General features: G+C 49.4%; 1 protein-coding gene across 3 annotated transcripts in view; it reads right to left on the bottom strand.

The window, feature by feature from the left end:
* The window catches only part of DAGLA (diacylglycerol lipase alpha), a 58,957-nt gene extending 44,111 nt beyond the window's left edge, over nucleotides 1-14,846 (bottom strand). Inside the window, exons 1-2 of one of the 3 annotated variants that reach the window (XM_088058389.1) lie at nucleotides 12,164-12,238; nucleotides 9,668-9,757 (exon numbers count right to left, since the gene is read on the bottom strand). The gene's annotated coding sequence lies outside the window, so the exon portion shown is untranslated. Of the gene's footprint in view, nucleotides 1-9,667; nucleotides 9,758-11,344; nucleotides 11,472-12,163; nucleotides 12,239-14,726 lie in introns of those variants that run through there. The other 2 variants (XM_088058390.1, XM_088058391.1) reach the window with 2 other exon arrangements.
* Nucleotides 14,847-15,624: the final 778 nt, after the last annotated feature.

Raw genomic sequence — 15,624 nt, forward strand, 5'->3', positions numbered from 1 at the left:
TTGGAACTGACTGTTCCTAACAACTGGTTATACCACAGAGAACCGGGAACAATCCTTCCCAAGAGAGCGGGGAGCAGGAAAGATGAACTGGCCACACGTGGGAATGCACCAGTTCCGGGGTTGGGGAATGCCAGACTACGGCATGAGGTACCCAGAAGCAGCAGGAGAGGATCCAGAACCTAAATCAACCACATGGTTTCTAAAATATAGATAGAAGGATCCTGAAAATGAGATGAATGTGCTCCTTCTAAAACTATCCCTGAATTCCAGATGGTTTGGGTAGGAAGAGACCTTAAGCTCATCGCATTCCAGCCAGCCCCTGCCACGGACAAAGACACCTTGCACTATCCCAGGTTGCTCCAAACCCTGCCCAGCCTGGCCTTGGATGCTTCCAGGGACTGGGCAGCCACAGCTTCTCTGGGAAATCTATGCCAGGGCCTCAGAATCCTGACTGGGAAACATCTCTTCCCAATATCCCATCTATCCCTGCCCTCTGGCAGTGGGAAGCCGTTCCCATTGTCCTGTCACTGCAGGCCCTTTGTCCCAATTCACTCTCCAGCTCTCCTGGAACCCCTTTAGGCACTGGAAGAGGCTCTAAGGTCTCCTAGGAGCCTTCTCTTGTCCAGTCCAAACATTCCCAGCAATCCCAGCCTGTCCTTAATCCATGTGTGAATTGAATAGGAAAAACACCACCTTTCCTGCAGCAAATCCCAGCAGGATCATCCTCAGAGCTCTACCTGGACTTCACACATGGCTGCTGGACATCCTGGATCACAGCCAAATGATCCCAATCCCTCTCTACTGAACTCAGCAACTCTGCAGCTTTTGGAAAGTGATACCATTTTTCCAAAGACAAACTGAGCTCAAATCTTGTCCAGGGAAGTTGGTAACCCTCAGAAAATGAGAAGGACCCCTGCTCCAACAGCACAGGGATGCGTTTTGCAATTGATTTCTCCACAAGGAGCCACCTTTCCCCTCACCCAGCAGACACGAATTCCAAACGAATTTCACACTTGAATTTATAATCCAAATAGGATTATAAGGAAAAAAGATGTTTATTGGGATCTACTTCAGGACAAGCCCATGGCTCCCAGCCCAACCAGTTTGAGGCGGCTGGAAAAGAAATTCCTTTTTCCTCTCATTCCCGAGGCAATGCATGCCCATCCTGGTAATTAAATGGAGTGCCTTTGCAGAGATTCCTTCAGCAGGATTTGTCCAGGTGTAGATTTTCCCCACTTTCCTTTAATTATCTTATAATTAACCATGAAGTATCCAATCATCCAGAGCTTTTTCAATTAAGCTTCAAAAGGAAATGCCTGGAAGAGCTCTTGGTGGGAATGTTCTAATCAGCTGGGAAGAGATCACAGGCACCAGAGTTGGGGTTTGGTGACTCATTCCGTTATAGCCAGGGCAAGTGAACTTCCAAAGCCAGAAAAAATTCCTTTATTCCACCTTTTTCAGTTCACATCCTCATCCCTGATCAGAGCTCAGAGGCCTGGGAGCAATAGGATATTGTAATTAACACAGTTGATTAAATAGTAATAACCAAGCTCCAAAGGATCAGGAATTATCCCTGCCCAGGTCTGACTCTTGTCCATCCCAATCCTGAGCTGCTTTTTCCCCTCAGTTCCTTCCCCCAGCCTTAAATCCTGAGTACAGGCACAAGCTGAGATCTCCTACAGTTCTTTTCTGGGCAGTAAGGGAAAATATTCCCACTCTTTTTGATAAGGAATAAGAGGAATTTTGCCTGCATCCTTGTGGAGATGTTTTGGGATTCCACAAGCTCACAGGAGAGGCAAATTGTTCTCAAATGCCAGGCTGAGACCTTCTTCGTGTCCAACAGCACTGACAAATGGATCATGGAACTGTTCAGGTTGGAAAAGCCCTTCAAGATAATCCAGTCCAACATTCCCCTGCACTACCAAGGCCACCACTATCCCAAGTGCCACATCCACACAGATTTTAAATCCTTCCAGGAATGGGGATCCCACCACTGGAGCCTGTTCCAAATGCTTTGCAACCTTCCCATGAAGGAATTTTCCCTAATATCCAACCTAAAACTTCCCCTGGCACAACTCAAGTGTCACTTGCCACCTGGCTTGTCAGATGGCTTTGATTTTTTTTCCAAAATACCAAGAGAATTCCAAAGGTCTCTTGGAGTAGGGATCTCTTGAGCCCTCCTAACAGCTCCCAGAATTCCAGGAGTTTCTCACACACCTTCCCAGCCATGTTCCTGACAGTCTTTTCCACATTCCACAGAAAACACACCTTCTCCAGTGGGGAGAAGAAAAAGAAATCAATCAATGTCTCCAACTGCTGACATTCCCACTTTTGCAACCTCAAGATCCCATGGATATTTAAGGATTTTATTTCCATTGCAAAGAGGTAAACAGCGGAACAGACAGACATAAGGAATATCCAGCTCCAGCATCCTGCCTGGAATTGTCCAGCACAGGATGAATCCAAGCATTCCTTAAGCTGGAAAAACTCAATGTCCACGGATTTCTTCCTCCCTCCACCATATTCCTTGCTCCCCAGCCAGTTACATGATTTCCTGGCTGGGATTTTCAAGGTGTTCCAGCTGCCAGCCTGAAGCTGGAAAAGGAAAACAGGACACCAGGATGACCCCATCCCTTTCCATGAGGAGGTTTTAAATTCCAGCACCAGCAGCCCACACATCCCTTCTTCCCTCTCTCCCTCCTCCTCTCCCTGACAAACCAGGAAGGAGACAACACAGCAAAATGGGAAAATTCCGTATTTCCACCAGGAAAGCAACGGGGGAGGGGGAAGCACAATCCAGGCTCTGCAATGTGTTGGGATAAAATCTCACCTCCACCCTCATCCAGCTCTTCCCAAATCCACCACAGGATTTAGCATTACCAGGATGGGAGCCAAAGAATCCAGAAGTAAACATCCAAGAGAAAAGGAGGGAAGGGGTTGGAATCACTGGAAGAGGCCAGCAGGAGCTGCCTCTTTAACACCCCTCCCTCAGCTGCCAGCACCCAGGAATCCCATTCCTGCTCTGGGCTGCCAGCAAGGAGTGACCTCTGGAGAACACAGATCTGTCCACCAGCAACACACAACTCACCCCTTTTCCCTCCTACAACGTTCCAACACCCCCATTTTAGGGAAATCTGAGGCACCAGAATCAATTCTGTGATTTTCTGCAGGGAAGAACAGAAGCTCTGAATCCCCCACGTTTCTGGGTGGGCTTTTCCCCCGCTCCAGGAGGAAGATGAAATCATGTTCCCAAAATAGTTCCAAGGAAAAAGGCTCCAAGGAAGGCAGAGCTCCCCTCTAACAGGAGAGCTGAAACTTCCCTGCCCTCCAAAGGGCTGGATGAATTCAAATTCCATTCTACAGCTTGGAAATGTGGAAAACTGAAGTATTAAAGTACCAAGTTATAATTAATAACAACCACTAATTAATGGAAAGTCCAAATTTAGGGGAAAAAAAAGACAACCCCATTATTACAAAATATGGCATGACAACCTTCAGGCAGAAGTGCCAAATCCCAGATTTATGAAAAATTAAGGGATTGGATCCCTCAGGCAGGAGTCCCAGATGCATTGCCCACAACTCAGCCATGGTGTAGTGGCAGAAGAGCCTTTGGGAAGCTCCCACAGAGAAAAAACTGCACAGCTGCTTCAGTCAGGATCCAAACACACCGAAACCCAGGCTCCATCCCACGGCAGGTGCCTGATTTCCATTGGATTTGGCTGGAAACCTGCTTAAAAACCACAGTTCTTCTTTAATTGATCTCTCATCTTTTTCCCGTTTCAATTTTCCAAGCAAACTTTGGGACTGCAGTTTCTCTTCCCTTACACAATGCAGCTATTTTCCTGAATTCCCCCTTCCCCCCACAAACCCTTCTGAACACACATGGGGCAATATTCCTGGGAAGAGTCCTGCAGACAGGACTGGGCAAAGGAACCAAGAAAAAATTCCTTGGGAGCTACTTAAACAACAGCTGCACTGGGAGAAAATCCCCAGGTTTCTCTGTCCTGAACATCTTATTTACTTCCAAGGAGGTGGGGAAAGCAGGTTCAGGAATAGCTTAGCCTGGAAAACTCATCCCAAGGGTTCCTAGCCCTGCTCCATAAGCATCCAGAATCCAGGGTGGTCTTTTTGCTGCCCCTCTCCCTAAAAAAAGGAGTTCTCAGCTGCTGAGTCAGCAACACAACAGCAGGGCGGATTTGGGCATCTCCTTATCCAACTTGTAATTAACTCCGAGGCCACAGAGCAGCCTGGAATGGGAAAACTCAGAGTCAGGAGCCAACCGGGAGAGAAGGAATCTTGGTTTCCCACTTAAGTCAGAAATTAAATCCCTTTCCCACCTTTCCTGGCTAATCTTCTTATGAGAACTCCAAGCCTTGCAACTCCCTGTTCCCATAGGAACATGAAAACTTCCAACCTCATCTCCTTTTCCAAGAGCAGCAATGTCTAACGGAGCCTCGGCAGCAGGAATACTGTAAATATTGGGAAAGGTAAAAGAACAGTTCTCTCATTTATCCTCCAAAAAGAGCAGCAGCCACAGCCCTGAGGGCCACCAAATCTTGGGTAATCCTAAATTCCTCCCTCTTCCTCTCTCCTAATGGGATTTGTCACTTTTTCTCCTCAAAAATTCCAGACTTGCAATAAAAATTCCAATTTGAAATGCAAATTCCTTGGAAAACCCTTGCAGTCAGGTGTAAGGAGCTGAGCAAACACCAGGACAGCTGTCTAATGTACAGGGAAACAAAACGGTCGCGTTGTCTGGGAACAGGATCTCCCGCTTCTCCAGGCCTGGGCAACCAGGAATTCCAGTATCCCACCCTCTGGCACAACACCTTGTACCTCCGGACACTGAGGCGGAAGATCCATCTGCTTTCATCCTATCCATGCAAAACTTCCAGGCCCTGGCACACTGGAATGGTGAAAGCACTCCAGAAGGAAAAGGGGATTTGCTCCCACTCTCCACCCAACAAACTTCCCTAAATACTACGGTTTAACCAATTGGCACCTGCTGGAAGAATGGAAAGACCAACTCACTGTTTATCAGGAATGTCGAGCCCTCATGCTCCAGAGCAGAGGCTCCAGGGCTGTGTTTTCCATGCCAGGCAGGAGGGAGTGTTTTGGCCCAGCCCCAGGGAACTCGGAGCCGAGTGGTTCGCCAAACAAATCCACGTTAACATTGGGATTTTGGTGTCATAAATCAGGTGCTTTCAGGTGAAAAGGTTCCGGATTGCTCCAACCACGCCCTTCCACGCTTTTTGCACTCCAAAGGGCAGCATTTCCCAGCTCTGGCACACACAAAGCAAAATCCTGGAGCAGGAAACCAGAATGAGTTCTTCCCATTCCATCTGGTTTTCCAAACCCCTCGTTTAGGCTTTCCTGGAATGAGAGGCCTCACTTCTTAGCAGTGGGAAGAGCCTCTTGCTCTCCTCAATCCATATTCTGCTTCCAAGTGTTGATCAATTAAGAGTTAACAAGGAAAGAAAAACAAGGACAGCATCTGGAAAACAACAGGATAAATACAATGGCAGCTGGGGACACCAAGGACAACAGGAGCCGGATTTCGATGAAATCCTGTGGGTCCCTTCCAACTTGGGATATCCTATGATTGACTTTTCCATTGAGCAACATCCCAAGGTTTTAAGAGGATAATTGGCCGTGGACAGTCCAGGATCCTCCGTGTTGGAGAGATTCCCATGTTCCCTTGGGCAACTCCACCTCTTCCTCAGCCTGCCCAGGTGACGCCTCCCCGGCACCTCGTCCACCCGGTTGGAGCTGCCACGGAACGCTGAACTAATCCGACCCTTGGGATGAGCACCCAGTGAACAAACACAGCGCGTTCCCTTCCGCTCTCCTGAGCCAGAAGGATTTGGGTGAGCCCGGAATCATTAAGAGCTACCTCGGATCAGTTCCGCTGCCTGAACCCCCTCAGTGTATCCCAAAAATCCAGAACTGTGAGTCCTTACTGGGCTTGCAGATGGTGCAATTTCAAAAGTTCACTTCCCTGTCTTGTCACCCCCCAAGGGAAGGAAAATCTGGTGGGATCATCCCCCGATAAGCAAACTAAACCTCGTATGTCCCAAGTAATAAAGGCTAAATCTGAGAATTCTTGGAGTTCCTACCCAGAAATGGCTGGAAACCAGGGTTCCAGGGCATTCCAGGGAACAAACATCCAAGGAGCCAGCAAATCCATGGACACAAAATATGGGTTATGGTATGAAGGACATGGGAAGCGTTGGGAACATCAAATGCCTCAGGAGTGCCTGGCCTGCACATACAGAATCATGGAATTGTTAAGTTTGGAAAAGACTTTTAGGATCATCAAATCCAACAATAACCCATGAACCCATGTCCCCAAGTGTCACATTCACATGGATTTTAAATCCCTCCAGGAATGAGGGCTCCACCTGTGCCCTGGGAAGCATCTTCCAGGGCTTTACAACCCCTTCCATGAAGAAATATTCACAATATCCAACCTAAACCTCCCTTGACGCAACTTGAAGCTGCTTACTCCTGTCCTGTCATTTGTTCCACAGGAGAAGAGCCCAATCCCACCTGGCTCCCACACCCAGTCATGGAGTTATAGGGAATGAGAAGCTCCCCCAATCCCCCTTTTCTCCAGGCTAAAACAGATCTTGCAAACTTGCGTGTTAGATAACAGAGAAACTTCCAACATCAGCATGTTCCTGATTTCCCTCCCCAAATTCCTGCTCCCCACCTCACAAGGGAATTTCACCGACTCTGCCAATATTCCCAGGAGGCTCCACACTTACTCAGCCGCCCATTCCCGAGCACTTTCTTCAGCTTCCCACGTGCTTCCCTCCCTCCTGCCTCCCGCCTCTCCTCATTCCTCCGCCCTCATCCAAGGGGAACACAAAGTCAGAGCAAGGCCCCGGAGAATCCCGAAATTCTCCTTGCCAGCTGGGATTCCATAAGGCAAAGAGTTACATGCAACAAATCTCTATCTCAGGCTCTTTCAGGCCTTGGAATAACCACGGATAACACTGGATTTGGGGATGTGCCCATTTCCTACTGAGTTAAATTCGATTGTGACGCTGGAGGTGTTCAAACGAGCTCAGGGAGAAAACATGATCCCTTTTTTTTATTTTTTTTAAGGGCCAAAAGACTATTTTCCAAAAGCAACACATTGATCCAGGAATAGCCATGAAATTTAGAGGGTAAAAAGGTTTTCCAAAGCAGCCTGTGGCTTCCCGCAGAAGTTTTAACACCACAATTCCACAAAGGAAAAAGGAATTTTGCCCCTGGATTTGTCACTGAATTTTGAGGAAAGCTCTAATCCTTCCAGATTTGGAACATGGATGCCTCTTTTTCCACTAGAAAATAAGGGAAAACTGACAAAGGTAGAGGGAAGAGCAATCCCACAGAAAACAGAATCTCCCTAGGAAATGTCCCCTTATTCCCTACTCTATCCAGGGAAGAAAATGAGCAGCACAAATCATGAATTCCTGCTTTTATGGGAAGTTTTTCTCCTTCCTCTGACAGGGCATATGTTTTCCCCTCTCCAAGGAAAAATCCAGTTCATCCCTGAATGCTCTCATTTAGGGAAATGCTGGTTGTCATTAGCCGATGCTCCGGTGCTATGGAGATGGTGACAAACAACTGAATCAGCCGGAAAAAACCCGGAGTCACAAAAAGGGGAATGTGCTTCCAAAGGTTAAACGTGGCCCAGAGGTAAATGAAGAACATTTATGGGATCTGGATATCAACAAGAAGTAAGCTGCCCAGGGAAGCTGTGGATCCATGGAAATGTCCACAGCCAGGCTGGATGGGGCTTAGAGCAACCTGGAGTAGTGTGGGGGAGCTTTAAGGCCCCTTCCAACCCAAACCATTCCAGGACTCCAGCATTCTAATCACAGGATCCAAGCAGAGCAGGATACACTTTTTTCAGGACAATCCTTAGCTGGTTGAGATGCTGGAAACTCCCAAGCAGCACCTGCCTTGCTCTGATTTTCTGGGAGGTGAAGCAGTTCATTTCCCACAGGAGAAAACAGCACCAATTTGCAGGATCATTTAGCAGACCCAATGGGAAAAGCCAAGCCTCCAGAGGCTCCCAGTTTGGAGCTGACATCCATATTCCAAAAATACATCCAGGCTGTGTCAAGACCAGGGATCTGGGCTGCAAAGACAAGCCACGACAGAATAATAAATAACATCCCAAAGGACGCAGAACTGTGGAAATTCCAACTTCCAGAAGACATGGAGCAGCAGGACACATCCAAATGGCAACCTTTCAGGGAAGAAAGGGCTGAATTCCATCCCGACCTCTCCATTTTCTATTTACTGCACTGAACTATAATAGGAATGTCCTGAATTTTCCTGTTTCTTCCCATTATCCAGTTCAAAGGTTTTAAGGTAGCCCGAGGGATTCAGCATTTTATTCCAAAAGAACACGGATAAGGATTCTGTCCTGCAGCCTGCCTGGATCTAAACTCAGGATCACTCAGGTCTGTGGTGACAATAAAACCTCCAGGCCAAGAAAGCCCAAGGAAACATATTCCAGAGGAAAAAAGCCATGGAAAATGCTCATTTAAGGTGGCATTCCCATATTTGCTGATGGCTACGAGTAAGTAGCACTGGGATGCTTACCACTGACTCCTGATGAAATGGCAAGTTTTTCCTTGGAAAAAACTTGGAATGGAAGGTTCTAAATTACATATTGTATCCTTTTTTCAGGGAAAAAATCCTATTGAGCTTAAAGCCATCCCTGAGGAACCCACTTGTTTTAATTCCACACCAAGGGAACATGCAGGAACTGAAATCTCAACTGGAAGGGAATGAAAAGACAGGAATTTTCATGCAATTCCACAGACCTTTGAAGAGGAGCTCAGAAGGCTCCTCAAAGACAGGGAGAAATGCCAATGGATAGGGCGGGATGAGGATTTTCAGGAACCTGCTGGAACACAAGGGCAGTTAAGGAAGCATTTGAGTTAAAGAAGAAATTCCTGGATTAAGAGCCCAGGACAGAATTCCTGACAGTCTCTGCCTACCATGTGGATTTCCAGCTCCTGCTGAAAGGAAGAAGAAAATAATCCAAAGCTTTTTTATTTCATCTTTCCAAAGAGATCCAGAGGTAAGGGATCCGTGTGCCTTCTACTGGAAAGAGGGGAGAAAGGAAAGAAAAGGAGGAAGAAGGAATGCCTGAAGGTACAGGACACATTTTTCCTAAAACTCTGTGGGAATTACATCCTGTATCCAAAATCCCCGCAAGGGTCCAGCCACATTTTTGTCCATATTTCAGGGCAGGATATTCCTCAGCAGGGCAAACTTCCCCATTTCTCACCAAAACCTGGAAAACTATTCTAATTTCTTCCATTTTCAAAGTTCCAAGCTGGGCAGGTGCTGCGCCTGGCACATTTTCAAGGACTTTTTCCCTGATTTCTCCTTAAAAAAAACACACAATAACGTACAGAAACACACCTAAATGAACAGTATCATGTATGGAATAACAAAAATATCAGCTCCAACTGGCCTGAAGAGCCTGACTGACTCCCATCTATCCCAGCAGGAATAAACATCCCGGCGCTCTCTGCAGATCCCACAAAAGTCCATTTGTCACACTTCCCATGGCACAAAGGCCACTTTCATCTGCTCCCAGCTCCCAAAAAACTCCAGCCCTGCAGCTTCAAGAGTGGATTAAAATGGTTTCACTCACCCCATCTCAACTGCTTCGTCTTTAACTGGAAATTCCTCAAACTCCAGGGCTCAGTCCAGCTCGGGATGTTCTTATTCATCAGCTGGATCACTGTCGGGAGCAGAGGTGGAAGCAAGGGTCATTTATTTGGAAAAGATGGAATGGGAGAGGAGGCAAAGCAGGGTGCAGGCTCCCCAAAATAAAGCTGCGTGGTTTAGGGGAGGTACAAAAGTTTAATTCCCAAAAAAAACCAAAAAACCTTCAGGACAGGGATGTTTGGGACAGAAGAGAATTCCTGCTGGTTTAGTCCAAGGAAGTTCCATAAATTACAGCCAGGTCTGGGAATGACTGGAAGCTTCTCCAAACTCTTCACCATCCAAAGCTGAGCAGCATCCCAAGCTTTACACCCTCCAATCTGAACACTTTTCCTCCCTACATCCTTCCAGCTGCCTCGAAAAAACCCGCAAAAACCAGAATTATGCCACTTTAAGGAAAAATTTCTGAGGCACGCAAGCCTTAAATCCTGATTTTGCAAATCCATACAATGATATGGCAGCTCTGAAATCCAAGTGACCTCGTTTGGAGCAGCCAGCTCTCAATTAATTAACTTCCAAGGGGAGGGAGAGCACAAGGAACAGGATTGAGATTCCCACACAAAGTCCAAAAAAAACCCCAAGCAGGGGGGCTTTTTTTGGTTGCTGAAATTGTTTGTCCAGGGAATTTTAACAAAGTTTCCAAAACGTAGGATTTTTTTTTCCCCCCCCCACACATTTTTGGTCGTTGGGAGGAGCACTTTCACCCTTCCCACTTTCCCTCCTGGCACAGCACTTCCCTTAAATCCCATCATTGCACAACTGCTCCTTCTTCCCACCCCTCTGGAAAGGGAACGGGTGGACACAGCCCAGAGAAGTTTCCCTTTCTCACCGCCCTTTTCTCAGCAACCACGGAGCTGCCAGGGATTCACAGCATTCCGTCTCCAGGATTTGGGTCTGGCTGTGCAGGTAGCGGGCAAAAAGTGCCAAGTGCCTTAATTTAAACTGGAATTCGGGTCAAATCTGGATTTTTGTAGGTCAGCACTGGCAAAAATCAGTACCTGCAGTACGCAGTCCATATCCTTAAATCCCTGAAATTGACCCTCTGGAGTAAAATTTTGGAAAGCAGAGCTGCCAACTCCCAGATTTCCGATTTAAATTCCCATTTAAAGGGGGAATTTTATCCTGCTCCTTGTTGAAGGGTTTTGGCTGCAGAAAAAAACAGGTTATTTGTATAATTTACCACGTAACAGATGCTTTTCCAAGTCTCTTGTCCCTGTTGGGCATTCCCGACCCCCTCAGCCATTCCCAGTCCAATTTGGCACTGCTGGAATTTCACCAGCAGCTTTAAGATCCCCATGCAACTTTTATGACCATGAAAACCAATACCTGGCACAACAAACACCTTCCCCCAGCTCAGGTTTCCCACTTGGAAAGCTTTTTCCAGCGGTGTCCACAGGATACACATTTCAGCCAAGCCAATGCCAGAATCACAGAGAGTCCGAAGCTTTCCAAGAGCCACTTCCCACAATTTCATTATCTCCCATTTAAGAACACTCTTAAGCCTGACCACAAAAACTAGGATGCTTCTTCCCTGTCCAGCCAGGAGGATGCAGCAACTCATCCCCACTAAGTTTCACCCCGCGGGAGAGATGAATATTCCCACCTTGGAACACTCCTTTAAAACCATTCCCCGGAGTTTTGCTGCTTTCATGTCGCACATGGGGTTACATGTCCCACCTTTGGGAAGCACTGTGGGATTTCCCACCTGGAGCAGGCTCTAAGGACCATGGTGTGCACCAGGCTCGGCAATCCCCGTTCCCATATTCCCAGTGCCAACTGAAGCCCGTCCCAAATACACCAGCAGGTACTAATTCCCAGAATTGGGCACAGCGGGAATTCTGGCTGAGCAGCCTGGCAGCATCCCAGCTCCAAGATCTCGGAGCGACATCTCCCTTACTTTTATAAGGATATATCACTTCTGCAGCTGCCTGCAATCCTAAATTTGAGAATTTTACGGCCACGGCTCAGCATCCGCCCGCGTTGCTCAAGTCGGGTACCATTCCCTGCGGGAAGTAATAAAAGCTGGGAGCAAGAATCCCTGTGTCACACCCACACCGCAGCTTCTTCTCCCCGGACATCCAGCAGCACCGCTCCCGCCTCCCACCGCAGGATCCCGAATCCCAAACGACGGGATCACCTTCACGCCTCGCACCTGCCTGGGGCAGGATGGCGGCTTTCCAGAGACGCAGGTGGAAGCCCACCGCTTCCCACGGGCGCAGGCCACATGGAGCGGGGCCCTTCCCGACGGGAATGCCGCGCTTCCTGCGGGACCCAGACCCCTGGGGCGGCACGGGCCTGCAGCCCAGCGGGGCGGGGGGCGGGGGGGGGCGCACCCCCGGCCCTGCCCGCGCCCTCCCCGCTCCCCCGCCCCTGCCGCAGCGCCGCCCCCCGCTCCCGCGCCATTCCCATCGCCGTCCCTCACCTCGCTCCCGCCGCCGCCACCGCCTCGGGAGCGCCGCGGCCGCCGCCGCCTCCTCCATGCCGGGGGCCCTGCGGCCCCCGATTCTCCAACGCCGCCTCCGCCCTGCCGGGGCCGCCCCCGCCTCGCCGGGGCCGCCCACTGCGTCAACTGCGTAAGGGCCGCTACGCAACCTGCGGTCGCCACGGCAACGAGGGGTGCGGGGCGCGGCGGCGCCGCCTGGTGGCGCCCGGCGGGAGCGCCACGGGGCGGGGCAATCCCGGGCCGGCCGCGGACTCCAGCGGGGAATTCTCAGCGGGATCCAAGGAAAGGACACCTGCTGCGGGCACAGGCCTCTGCTGGGCTGCTGGTCACCTGCGATACCGATGTTATCACAGAATGATTGAATCGGAATCACGGAGGGATCCCACGAGAACTAATTCCCTTGGAAAAGACTTCCAGGACCACCGAGTCCAACCTGTGACGATCCCCACCTTGTCACCCAGCCCAGGGCACTGAGTGCCACATCCAGGCATTCCCTAAACACCTCCCGGGTTAGGGACTCCCACACCTCCCTAGGCAGCCCCTTCCATGAAGGGGCTCATCACCCTTTCCATGAAGAAATTCCTTCTGGTGTTCAACCTGAACTTCCTGTGACACAAGTTCAGGCCATTTCTTCTTGTCCCACTCCTTGTTCTCTTGGAGCACAGCCCAGCTCCAATCTGCTCCTCCCCAGTCAGGGAATTTAGGGAGCAATAAAATCTCAGCTCAGCCACACCTGGGGCTCTCCCAACATCCCTTCCCTCAGGAAAACTACCCAGCACACCACTTCAGTCTTCCTCATGGAGAGGGCCTGGCACACTGCTTTCCATGCCCAGTATGGAAAAGCAGTGCTTTCCTATCAGGAGATATTCCCAAGAAAGATGGAGACAGCCTGTTCACAAGGGTATGGACAGGAAAGGAGGGAATGGCTTCCCAGTGACAGAGAACAGGGTTAAATGGGATATTGGGAAAAAATTGGTTAGGCCTTGGAATGGATTTCCCAGAGGAACTGTGGCTGCCCCCCATCCCTGGAAAGGTCCCAGGCCAGGTTGGACCAGCCTTGGAGCAACCTGGGACAGTGGCAGGTGTCCCTGCCTATGGCAGGGGCTGGAACTGGTGGGGCTGTAAGGTCCCTTCCAACCAATCGCCCTCCTCACAAAAAAACCCTCGCAGGGATGGACACACCACAACAACCATCCCGTTTGGGAGGAAGGACAGTGATTCCCTTTGAACACAGCAGCCACCATCATCCAAGGACACAACTTAGATGCTCCTACCACAAAAAAGAAAAAAAAAAAAAAAGCTTTTGAAAAGAAAAAAAAAAATTAAAAAAATATACATCCCTGTCCCAGAAAAGCTGATCCAGTAGGGAATAGCAGCACATCCTCGCCTGCCCATTCCTCCTTAAAGCAGCCTTCAAATGGTCTGCTGGGTGATATCACCGTACCTGGGAAATAAAACAGCCTGACAGGGGTGAAAAAACATTCAGGAAAGGCTTTGAAGCTCAGGAATTCATTTGTGCCAAGGCCTTTGTATCCCGTTCAGGCAGAAAAATCCCACTCACGCTCATTCCGAGTCCCTTTATCTTCCCAGACAGGTGCAAAGTGGCTCCGGTTTGGATGAAAAGCTGCTGCCAAATTTAGCATTCCAACAAATCGTTTCATCCAGCCCGTGGCACTTCCAAGGTCTCCCTTTGGCACAATCCGCTCCCCAGCCGGGCAGACACCCCTGGAAGCCCCAAAACCTGGAGCAGACAGAGGGAAGAAGCTCAGAAAGACTGGAAATTACTCTTTTTTTCAGGGAAATACAATCAGAAGCCGTCCGAGGCTTTCTAAGGGGTGGGATAGAGCACATCCCAGCCCAGATCCTGCCAATTAATGGACACCAGGCAATTAATCCGATACAGCTCCGGATTTCTGAGTTCCAGCAGCTCCAGCTGCCCGTTTCCAGCCTGGCTTCACCGAATTGCAAGGACCAGACCACATTTATAACCCAGCTGCAACGTCAGGATTCGTCCCAGCGATCCCCAGGGCTCTGTTCCCTGACTCCTGTATGGCAGTGACACCATTTACAGGAAATTTCGGAATGTTTTGGATAAACTGGATGCCTTAACATTCCCTAAAGCATTAAGGGAGGGATTAATGCCCTCAGAAATCCCATTTTTCCCCACTGTCATGACACGGCAGGCGGGTGGCGAAGCATTTAAGGGAATTAAGGAATTAATTTGAGCCTGTCACAAAAGACGTGATGTTTGCATGGATCTGTCCCCACCTCCAGCCTCCAGAGCAAATCCATTCATTTCAGAGCTTCCCAATCTGTGAGAAAGGGTTGAGTCTGGGTTTAAATGCCTGGGGCAATGGCATGGAGATGGAGATTCCCACGCATTCCTGGGAATCCTACACCTTCAGAGGGATGCAAAGGAGAGACATCCATCAGCTGGGTTATCCCCGTGGATAATTCGGATGCAGCATCTCCATCAGGGCATCCCCATCCCTTTCACAAGGAAGCCTCTGCAAGGCTTAAGGAATTGCTATTTCTTACTCACCTCTGGATGGATCTGTGTTCTTTGTGCAGGAATGACCTGGGAATGTGAGGGAGAGGGAATTCTGTGGTGTTCTTCCAGCTGGAGCATCATTCCTCAACACATGGATATGGCACGGGGCTGTCCCACACCACAGCCTTGGAATTCTCCATATCATCTCCCAGGAAAAGTGCAGACCACTGTAGAGAGCCCTGGAGCCCTGGAGATCCCTGGCATGTGCCAGGAAGGGATTCAATCAACAAAGAACCCATCCAGCTCGGCTGATCCTGGTGTCCTGAAAAAAAAGCCAACAGATTCCAGGACTGAGGATTTTCCTAAACCTAAAAGCAAACCAACCCCTCCTCCAGGGAATTTGGACAAGGAACAAGGCTCCAGGAATAGCTGGGAACATGGGAAGCTTTTTATTATTATTCAGTTTGTTGTTGTTGCCACCGCCCCCAGGCACAGCACATCCAAACCCGCTGCTCCAAAATCCTGCTCCTGTTGGGCTCCCAGTCAGAGTCAGACGCTCCGTTACTCCCGGGGTAACGAGCCCCTTTCCTCCTCCATCCCAACCCTGCCAATTTCCCTCAGCTGCTCCATTAGGATTACAATAAATCATAGGGAAATAGCGTGAACAAGGCTGGGAGTGCAACAGTCTCCCTGGCGCAGGGATTCCAGCATCCAGGTTATCCAAACCACCTCCCCTCTCCTCAATCCCTGCAAACACCAGTCTGGGCTCCATCACCCCTGGAGCAGGCACAGGCTGTTCCAGCTGGCTGAATTCCAAGGGCTGACAGCAACAAGTGTCTTGGGAAGGTGTTTGTCATTCTCAGAGAGGACAGGCCACCAGGGAAAGCTGGACGACAGCATTATCCTGACATTCCCTCCAGGGGAAAAAATTCCAGCACCTCACCCATTG

The sequence above is a fragment of the Pseudopodoces humilis genome, chromosome 7, assembly GCF_049639895.1.
Source record: "Pseudopodoces humilis isolate 2021_Gansu_Grassland_sample_001 chromosome 7, ASM4963989v1, whole genome shotgun sequence".
NCBI classification, from domain to species: domain Eukaryota; kingdom Metazoa; phylum Chordata; class Aves; order Passeriformes; family Paridae; genus Pseudopodoces; species Pseudopodoces humilis.